Raw genomic sequence first — 11400 nt, forward strand, 5'->3', positions numbered from 1 at the left:
GCAGATCTGAGAGCACCACACATCTGCAGTGTCCCCCGCGCATACTCGGGGGTGATGTCAGGGATGGGTGAATCCAGAAGGGGCAGGTGTCCATGGCCTTGATGTAAGCATCTCTGCAGTTTGTGTGGAGCCTGAGGGCTCCTGGTGCATCAGTGTTGGAAGAGATGTCTGTGCGCCTTGCAGCCTGGCCTGGGGCCGGCCTTGATGCAAGCTCTGGGCCCTGTGCTGGGAGAGGGAGGCAGAGGTCTGAGGACAGAGCCTGCCAGGGGTACCAGGCCATGGAGACTCAACTGGAACTCAGCTGGCAGAGGATGCCTCTCTGGGTGAGGCTTGGGCATATGGGAGTAGCCCAGAGTGGCAGCAGCTCTGTAGCGAGGGGTGAGGAAGAGGGGGCTGGGGCAATGAGAGGAGCAGCTCCTGGCGCTGCATTGCCTGGGCATGCCAACGGTGGCTGGGGGCCGTGGGGAGCAACAGCCTTCCTGTGTGCCTGTGGGACACACACAGCGACTGCTCCCTGGGGAACGGCAGATCCGTCTATGCTGATCTCCCAGGTGGGGTCAGCACCTGTGAGCAGGAGCCAGCGGGCCTGGGTAGGGAACCAGAGCCCCTCTGCTGCTGTCAGGACATTCTCAGGGACCACCACGACCACCACATGGCCCAGTGTGAGCTGCAGGGCTGTCTGTGGGGCCAGCACCAGGCCCTCAGCTCCCAGGCAAAGCTGCAGCTCTGTTCCCGCTTCCAAGAACACCATGATCATCTGGGTGCTGGCCTTCTGCAGGAGCTGGGGGGAAAAGCCAGCAGTTAGGGCTTGTTGGGGAACAGCAATCAGGGCACAGGGCAGGGGACAGCCCTACCTTCAACCCCAGCTTCCCAATCTAGCTCTGCATGTCCATCCAGAAATGTCACTCTCATGAAACCCTTAGGAAGCTAACCAATGGACATTCCCTGGGTCCTGGAGCCCAAGCAGTTGCGTGGGACCCCCAAACTTACCTTCGGGATTCCTTAGGACACCACTTCATCCTGCCATGGCACAGCCATACCAGTGCAGCTTCTGCAGCTGTGGGAACACAGGAAAAGAAATCATGATTTTTTTTTCTTTTTCTGTAACAGGCAGACACTGATTTCTTGCTGTAATCAAGAGAGATGGAATGGCTGCTGCACCCATGGACTTAAAGGAGAAAAAAAAAAAAAAACAGAACTAAATGCTTCCAAAAGACTTGAATAAATATTTCTGAAAAGAAGTTTCACAGTGAACAGGTATATGAATAAATGCTCATCATCACTAATCATCAGAGAGTTGCAAACTGATGCTATAAAGAGATATCACCACACACATGTTAGAAGAGTTATTAGAAAAAAAACATAAAAAGGGGGCTGGCAATGTGGCATAGCAGGTAAAGCTACTGCCTGTGACACTGGTATTCCATATAGGTGATAGTTTCAGATCTGACTGCTCCACTGCTAATACACCTGCCTGCTAATGACCTGGGAAACCACAGAAGATGTTCCAAGTGCTTGAGCCCCTGAACACACATGGGAGAATTGAAAGAAGCTCCTGGCTCTTGGCTTTGGCTTGGTCCAGCCCTAGCCGTTGTGGCCATTAGGAGGAGTGAACCAGTGGATGGAAGATCTCTCTCTCTTAATCTCTCTCTCTCTCTCTCTCTCTCTCTCTCTCTCTCTCCCCCCCCTCCTCTCTCCTCTCTGTTTCTTTCTGTTTGTTCCTCCTCCCCAGTATAAATTTGACTTTCAAATAAATAAAATAAAAAGTTAAAAAACACAGAAGAAATAAATGTTACCAAGGATGAAGGTAGAAAGGTAAATTAGTATAAATATAATGAAAATTGTATGATGAGAAATAGAACCTTCATATTACCCAGCAGTCCCAGTGCTACCTGTAATTATATATCTGAAGGATGTGGAATTTGCATGTGAAAGAGACATCTGCACTCCCATGTTCATTGCAACAGTATGCAAAAGTTCCAAGTGTGGAATCAACCTAAGTGTCCATCAACAGATAAATGTATAAAGACAATGTGGTCTGTACATACAATGCAATATTATCCAATCCTAACAATAAGGAAAATCTTATTACTTGACAACATGGATGAGTCTTGAGGATATTTGGATGCATGAAATACATCAAACACACACAAAAAATAAATATATCCCCTCCTCACCCCTAGGTCTGGTGTCCAAAGTCAACTTCAGAAAGATAGCTTTTGGGGCTGTCGCTGTGGCATAGCTGGTAAAGCTGCCGCCTGTAGTGCCAGCATCCCATATGGATGCCGGTTAGAGTCCTGGCTCCCCACTTCCAATCAAGCTCTCTGCTATGGCCTGAGAAAGCAGTAGAAGATGTCCCAAGTCCTTGGGCCCCTGCACCCACCCAGGAGATCCAGAAGAATCTCCTGGCTTCTGGCTCCTGGCTTCTGATCGGAACAGCTCTAACCGTTGTGGACATATGGGGAGTGAAAAAGCTGATGGAAGACCTCTCTCTGTGTCTGCCTTTCTTTCTCTCTGTGTAACTCTGACTTTAATATAAATAAATATTTTTTGAAAAAAATAAATAGAGCTTTGTGATTAAAACACTAGGAAATGGGAAACTCAGAACCTGTTAATCACAGCAGTCAAAATTAGGCAAGACCAAGGAGTTCAAGTGAACTGTCACAAATCATGAGATAACTCAGTGAACAACATGTTGTATACTTAAGAAAGTGTTGACATAGTAGACTTTTAAGTGTGGTCAACACAAGAAAAAATAAGGCAATGAAGTAAAGCTGAAACACAAAACAGTTGTATTATACCACTCAACATTGTGTACAGGTATCAAATCATTCTCTGGTAGACATACATCTACATAATTTAAAGTTATGAATTTCAAAATGAAAATACACATGTAGGACATTCTATTGTCTCTGAAAAGTGGGAGAAAATAGATATGACAACAGAAAATAAGTGATTGAGAACCAACACAGTTTCTTTCTGTTGTCATATTGAAATCACTGATGCTGAGAGCTTAGTGACTCAAGCATTCTCTATGTGGAGGGCATCAGGATGATGGGTGGGGAGCTCAGCTGTGGGGGAGGAGTAGGTGTGGAGGACAGAGTACTTCCTCTCTCTAGAATATGGCTTATTAACTTATTAATTTTTTAATTTTTTTTTGACAGGCAGAGTGGACAGTGAAAGAGAGAGACAGAGAGAAAGGTCTTCCTTTGCCGTTGGTTCACCCTCCAATGGCCACCGCAGCCGGCGTGCTGTGGCCGGTGTGCCACACTGATCCGATGGCAGGAGCCAGGTACTTATCCTGGTCTCCCATGGGGTGCAGGGCCCAAGCACTTGGGCCATCCTCCACTGCACTCCCTGGCCACAGCAGAGAGCTGGCCTGGAAGAGGGGCAACAGGGACAGAATCCGGCATCCTGACTGGGACTAGAACCCTGTGTGCTAGCGCCACAAGGTGGAGGATTAGCCTAGTGAGCCACGAGCGCAGGGCTTATTCACTTATTAATAAGGAAGCCCATTTTTTTGGCAGCAGGATACCGTGGCCCTGGGAGTGACATTAGGCACGATAATGATGAACATTCCTGTGGTGTCCGAAGTCATCTGTGACTGATGTCAGCCCTTCACTTAATGTCTACAGCATCATGTGGGAAGATGCAGCTGGGTGTTTTGGTTATTCCAACACCAACTTTTTCTAACCCTGCCAAATTCCTCAAAGCTGTCTATTCACAAAACCCTTGGCCACTGTGCATACTATTTAACAGAGCTTCTGTACCAAGATGCTATGATTGCCAAAGCCTTGTTGGACTATGATGTAACCCTAAAGGCAAAGGAGGTAGACAAGTGCAAAACATGTTTTTCCAAAGGGTTTTCCCCCATAATGGAGGACAACAGGTGCAGAGCCTCTGGCAGGTGGATCCCCTGAGTTTTTGGATGAGACAAATGGGAAGCATTGAAAATACAGGGAACCCAGAGCAGCTCTGATTACAGGACACTCAGAGCCAGGTCTCAGCACTGTGACTTGCTTTGAACTCTGCATTCTGCTTCTAGCTGTGCTCTGATCTAGCTCACCAGACTGGCACACAGGTTGCTACAGGCAGAGGGCACACGTCAATACCTGGAGTCAGCTGTGCTCTACACAGAGCTCCACTGTCACTGCTGATTGATGAGCCCTCAGACCTGATCCAGCTCTGTGTCTCCTCCTCTCAGCTGAGACTTAAGGCTCTCACTATAGTTTGGGGAGACAGTGACATGTCATTGCCTCTGATTTTTCTCTACCTACTCCTGCAGGCTTTATCTAATTCACAGGACAGAATTGTTGAGAACTGCCATGAGTATCTGAAGCCAAGTGTCTTCAGAGATGGAGACCTAGTGCTGGGAGTGTTTTTTCCCCTGTACTACATGGACCCAGAAAGAGACATGATCCGGTTATCCTTTTTACTCAAGCCTGAGTATATATGGTGGCATCTTGGTAAGTTCAAGGTGTGTGTATATGTGTTTTTTAAGTTTTATTTAAGGTACACATATTTCATTGCTTTCATATATACAGAATCAGGAATAATAATCCTTCCCTCCCTCCTCTGCCCTCACCCTTCTTCCTTTCCTATTCCTACTCCTAATTTTACAAATCTATTTTCAATTTACTTTTTCCTTATAAGATTAACCCTACAGTAAGCAAATAAGATGAGGGAAAAAACACTGTTCCTCAACAGTAATCCAAGGGCTGTAAATAGCCATCAAATTTCAAAATGTCAATTTCAATCTTATCCACTATATTTTAGATATTCTCTAGCTGTTTAGTGTTGTTATGCCTGCATTTGAGTATATGTTCATGTCTGCGTGTGTTCAACACCTCTTGCGAGTTCTGATAATTCTTCTAAGAATGGAAGAAACACAGTTCCATGAAAGCTAAGGTCCTCTCCTTTCTTTAACATTTCACTACCTTTCATTTCCATTTGCTTTCTGACTCCTTCAGAGACATAGGACAGGCATCACAATTTTTGTGCCTACTCCATTGGCCAGGTCTCTGTAATTAAGCCCTGGGGTTCTGTTCTTGGAGTCAGTGAGATGGTTGGGACCTCAGGTCCCCTATTGCTAGCACCTGTGAAGAAAGCACACAGGAGTCCTAAGACTATGTCCTGAGGTCAATGTTGGGAGGGCCTTAGTCTAGGTAGCCACTGCCGACAAGGACAATACTCATTTTGCTTGTGACTTGAAGCCATGAGGCAGACCCGGTACCCTCACAGATCAATAATTAAATCCTACTACACTGGAGGCATTTGAACCCTGATCCTGAACATCAGAAGCAAGGGAAATAATTTCCCATACATAGTTAATGGCTTCTTCTCAAAATCTGACATTTTCTTCTCCAGAAACAATGCAGAAACTGTGTGAATTCTGAGCTTTGCATTAGTGGTGTGTCTGGTAACTCAGTCACTGCATTGGTGCTTAAGGAGGGGTTTAATAAAAGGCCTGTGTCTACACACCTTGTTGGTGCCAGCAGAGGAGTTTGCTTCTCAATTGCCCCAGAGATCCACATGCTCATGTGATAGGAGAGTTTTGCAGTGTGCAATTTGTTTAAATGATGTGAGTCTGTCCTTGTCAGTTCTTTCTCGTGTATAGCACCTACTACCTCCGCAGATAGTGTTGTGCTAGTGAGAAAGTGGGGGTGCTGATCTTTGGGTCAGAATCACACCTTGTAATTACTTCTAACATGTACTGTTAAATACTTCCGTTCTTTTTCACTGTTTCACTTTGAGTTTCCTTACCTCTTTGTATTTTCTTCATTGCTAGTCCCAATGTGAAATGGCACATGTGATGGAAAATGTTTCATGCTTGTGGATTCTCTGCTAAGGTGGCAGCTGATTTATGTTTCCATTCTGCCAGTGGTGGGGCTTTGTGTAGGGATAGTGAGGACCTGCCTTGTTCATGAGTCCCAGAGGAGAGTTCTGTTTATGCCACAAGTTTAGAGGCCAAACTCTGTACTCTGCCTTATGTCCTCCAGCCCAAAACATGTCTGGCCACCCTCCCTGTGTGCTGAAGAGTGTCAACCATCATGTGCTTGTTGTGTCCTAGAATGTTCTAGGCCTCAACCAAGGTAAGCCCTGTTATAGGCAGACAGACTAAGTTTCTCCTCAATTACACTTCCATACCTAACAATATATCATGAATGTATTTCCCTATAACTGATGGATAGTGTTACTGTTTCCATGCCAACCAAGTTTTATTTTATGTTAATAATACACACCTGTTTACTCAATGTGCATATTTAGGAAATCACTAATTGTGTGTGATTTTGAGTAATATATAATGATCATTTTTAGTTAATAAAGCTTGCATATTTTTTCTTACTCAGATAATTGGGCTAATTAATAGGACATGAGGTATGCCGTTTCATAAAACTTTCAGTGCTTATTGCAAAATACTTGCTTGTTAACTAGGAGACGTTCATCTCCCCTTCAAAATCTAAATACCTGTTTTCAGTGCATCCCCATCCCTCTGACCTTCCCTCCTGCTGCTGGATAACACTAATCCATCCTTGGTCTCTGTGGAGCTGTCTATTCTGGACATTTTCTGTAAACTGATTCATGTCTTTGTGATCTTTTTGACTGGGTTTTTGGCTGCATATTATTTTCACATTTTATCCATGGAAGAGCTTATAGCAGTGCATAGTATACTGTTATCATCATAATATCTTAATATCTAAGTCTGCTTTTGAAATGAAGATCTTTCTGGTGGCTCATAGCAGGCAAGGATTATTATTTGTTCCTCAATGTTCTGGGTATTATTTGTACCATTGGCATTTTCTATAATTTAAACAATCAGAAAAAAATTCCCAAGTGGAGCAACCATAAATATTCTTTTGCCTGCAGAAATTAGTTTCCAGATTCAATCTTACTTTATCATTGGTTTTTAAAAGTTGTCCTTTGTTTCTAAAATGTTTGATAAACATGCACTGTTATTCACATTAGTTGCACCAAATGAATATTCTAAAACATGTATATATCATAAACTGACACTATACTATATTGCATTCGTTATTATGTGAAATGATTGCATCAAGATTTGTAAGTGGAATCAGAAGAAAATAATTCCTTTAAGAATAGTAATGCCTCCAATTTGAGTTTTTTTTTAACTTTCATTTAATGAATATAAATTCCCAAAGTACGACTTATGGATTACAATGGCTTCCCCGCCATAACGTCCCTCCAACACACAACCCTCCCCTTTCCCACTCCCTCTCCACTTCCATTCACATCCAGATTCATTTTCAATTATCTTAATATACAGAAGATCATCTTAGTATACATTAAGTAAAGATTTCAACAGTTTGCTCCCAAATAGAAACATAAAGTGAAAAATGATAGATGATTTTTTAAATGATGATGAAATCAGATCAGACCTATTGTCATGTTTAATCCCAGTGAGAGTCAAGTTGGGAATTTACAATATTTTTTTTACAGAAGATCAGTTTAGTATGCATTAAGTAAAGATTTCAACAGTTTGCACCCCCATAGAAACACAAAGTGAAATATATTGTTTGAGTACTCGTTATAGCATTAAATCTCAATACACAGCACACTAAGGACAGAGATCCTACATGAGGAGTAAGTGCACAGTGACTCCTGTTGTTGACTTAACAAATTGACACTCCTGTCTATGGCATCAGTAATCTCCCTATGCTCCAGTCATGAGTTTCCAAGGCTATGGAAGCCCTCTGAGTTCTCTGACTCTTATCTTGTTTAGACAAGGTCATAGTCAAAGTGGAGGTTCTCTCCTCCCTTCAGAGAAAGGTACCTCCTTCTTTGAAGACCTGTTCTTTCCACTGGGATCTCACTCACAGAGATCTTTTGCCAGAGTGTCTTGGCTTTTCATGCCTGAAATACTCTCATGGGCTTTTCAGCAAGATCCAAATGCCTTTAGGGCTGATTCTGAGGCCAGAGTGCTATTTAGGACATCTGCCATTCTATGAGTCTGCTGAGTATCTCGCTTCCCATGTTGGATCACTCTCCCCTTTATTTATTCTATCGGTTAGTGTTAGCAGGTACTAGACTTGTTTATGTGCTCCCTTTGACTCTTAGTCCTTTCATTATGATCAATTGTGAACTGAAATTGATCACTTAGAATAGTGAGATGGCATTGGTACATGCCACCTTGATGGGATTGAATTGGAATCCCCTGGTATGTTTCTAACTCTACCATTTGGAGCAAGTCAGCTTGAGCATGTCCCAAATTATACATCTCTTCCCTCTCTTATTCCCACTCTTATGTTTAACAGGGTTCACATTTCAGTTAATTTTCAACACTTAAGAATAACTGTGTGATAATTACAGAATTAAACCAGTCATATTAAGTAGAACAGACCAAAAAAAAAAACTACTAAAAGGGATAATGTAGTAAGTTGTTCATTAACAGTCAGGGCTATGCTGATCAAGTCACCATTTCTCATAGTGTCCATTTCACTTCAGGAGGTTTCCTTTTTGGTGTTCAGTCAGTTGTCACCGATCACGGAGAACATATGGTATTTCTCCTTTGGGACTGGCTTATTTCACTCAGCATGATGTGTTCCAGATTCCTCCATTTTGTTGCAAATGACTGGATTTTGATGTTTCTTACAGCAGTATAGTATTCTAAAGAATACATATCCCATAATTTCTTTATCGAGTCTACCGTTGATGGGCATGTAGGTTGGTTCCAGGTCTTGGCTATTGTGAATTGTGCTGTGATAAACATTAGAGTGCAGACAGCTTTTTTGTTTGCCAATTTAAATTCCTTTGGATAAATTCCAAGGAGTGGGATGGCTGGGTTGAATGGTAGGGTTATCTTCAGGTTTCTGAGGAATCTCCAGACTGACTTCCATAGTGGCTTGACCAGTTTGCATTCCCACCAACAGTGGGTTAGTGTCCCTTTTTCCCCGCATCCTCGCCAGCATCTGTTGTTGGTAGATTTCTGTATGTGAGCCATTCTCACCGGGGTGAGGTGAAACCTCATTGTGGTTTTGATTTGCATTTCCCTGATTGCTAGTGATCTTGAACATTTTTTCATGTGCCTGTTGGCCATTTGGATTTCCTCTTTTGAAAAATGTCTATTGAGGTCCTTGGCCCATCTCTTAAGTGGGTTGTTGGTTTTGTTTTTGTGGAGTTTCTTGATCTCTTTGTAGATTCTGGTTATTAACCCTTTATCTGTTGCATAGTTTGCAAATATTTTTTCCCATTCTGTCGGTTGTCTCTTCACTCTCCTGTTTCTTTTGCAGTACAGAAACTTCTCAATTTGATGCAATCCCAATAGTTTATTTTGGCTTTGACTGCCTGTGCCTCCTGGGTCTTTTCCAGAAATTCTTTGCCTGTGCCAATATCTTGAAGGGTTTCTCCAATGTTCTCTAATAACTTGATGGTGTCAGCTCATAGATTTAGGTCTTTAATCCATGTTGAGTGGATTTTTGTGTAAGGTGTAAGGTAGGGGTCTTGCTTCTTGCTTCTGCACGTGGAACTCCAGTTATCCCAGCACCATTTATTGAATAGACTGTCCTTGCTCCAGGAATTGGTTTTAGATCCTTGATCAAATATAAGTTGGCTCTACATGTTTGGGTTGATTTGGTGTTTCAATTCTGTTCCATTGGTCTATCCATCTGTTTCTGTACCAGTACCATGCTGTTTTGATTACAACTGCCCTGTAGTATGTCCTGAAATCTGGTATTGAGATGCCTCCGGTTTGTTTTTGTTGTACAAGATTGCTTTAGCTATTCGAGGTCTCTTTTGCCTCCATATGAATTTCAGCATCATTTTTTCTAGATCTGAGAAGAATGTCTTTGGTATCCTGATTGGAATTGCATTGAATCTATAAATTGCTTTTGGGAGAATGGACATTTTGATGATGTTGATTCTTCCAATCCATGAGCATGGAATATTTTTTCCATTTTTTGGTATCCTCTTCTATGTCTTTCTTTAAGGTTTTGTAATTTTCATCGTAGAGATCTTTAACGTCCTTGGTTAAGTTTATTCGAAGGTATTTGATTGCTTTTGTAGCTATTGTGAATGGCATTGATCTTAGCAGTTCTTTCTCAGCCATGGCATTGCCTGTATATACAAAGGCTATTGATTTTTGTGCATTGATTTTATATCCTGCCGCTTTGCCAAACTCCTCTATGAGTTCCAATAGTCTCTTAGTAGAGTTCTTTGGATCCTTTAAGTAAAGAATCATATCATCTGCAAAGAGGGATAGTTTGACTTCTTCCTTTTCAATTTGTATTCCTTTCATTTCTTTTTCTTGTCTGATGACTCTGGCTAAAACTTCCAGAACTATGTTAAATAGCAGTGGTGAGAGTGGGCATCCCTGTCTGGTGCCAGATTTCAGTGGAAATGCTTCCAACTTTTCCCCATTCAATAGGATGCTGGCCGTGGTTTTTTTAGAAATTGCTTTGATTATATTGAGGAATGTTCCTTCTGTACTCAATTTGCTTAGAATTTTCATCATGAAAGGGTGTTGAATTTTATCAAATGCTTTCTCTGCATCAATTGAGATAATCATATAGTTTTTCTTTTACAGTCTGTTAATGTGGTGAATCACATTGATTGATTTGCGAATGTTGAACCATCCCTGCATACCAGGGATGAATCCCACTTGGTCTGGGTGGATGATTTTCCTGATGTGTTGTTGTATTCTATTGGTGAGAATTTTATTGAGGATTTTTGCTTCTATGTTCATCAGGGATATTGGTCTATAATTTTCTTTCAGTGCTGCATCTTTCTCTGGCTTAGGGATTAAGGTGATGCTGGCTTCATAGAAAGAATTTGGGAGGATTCCCTCTTTTTCGATTGTTCTGAATAGTTTGAGAAGAACTGGAGTGAGTTCTTTAAATGTCTGGTAGAATTCAGCAGTGAATCCATCTTGTCCTGGGCTTTTCTTTGTTGGGAGGGCCTTTATTACTGTTTCAATTACTGTTTCAGTTATGGGTCTATTTAGGTTTTCTATGTCTTCATGGTTCAATTTTGGTAGATTGTATGTGTCCAGGAATCTATCCATTGCTGATAGGTTTTCCTGTTTGCTGGCATACAGGTCCTTGTAGTAATTTCTGATGATTCTTTTTATTTCTGTGGTGTCTGTTGTTACGTTTCTTTTTTCATCTCTGATTTTATTGATTTGGGTCTTTTCTCTTCTTGTTTTAGTTAGTTGGGCCAATGGGGTGTCAATTTTCCTTATTTTTTCAACAAACCAGCTTCTCGCTTGGCTGATTTTTTGTAGTGTTTTTTTGGATTCAATCCTCTTAATTTCTTCTCTGGTTTTAATTATTTCTCTTCTCCTACTAGATTTGGGTTTGGTTTGCTGCAGTTTTTCTAGGTCCTTGAGATGCGCTGAAAGCTCATTTATTTGGTGCCTTTCCAATTTCTTGATATAGGCACCTATTG

This window comes from Oryctolagus cuniculus, chromosome 16 (assembly GCF_051225735.1).
Source record: "Oryctolagus cuniculus isolate XC-2025 breed Fujian yellow rabbit chromosome 16, ASM5122573v1, whole genome shotgun sequence".
Lineage (NCBI taxonomy): Eukaryota > Metazoa > Chordata > Mammalia > Lagomorpha > Leporidae > Oryctolagus > Oryctolagus cuniculus.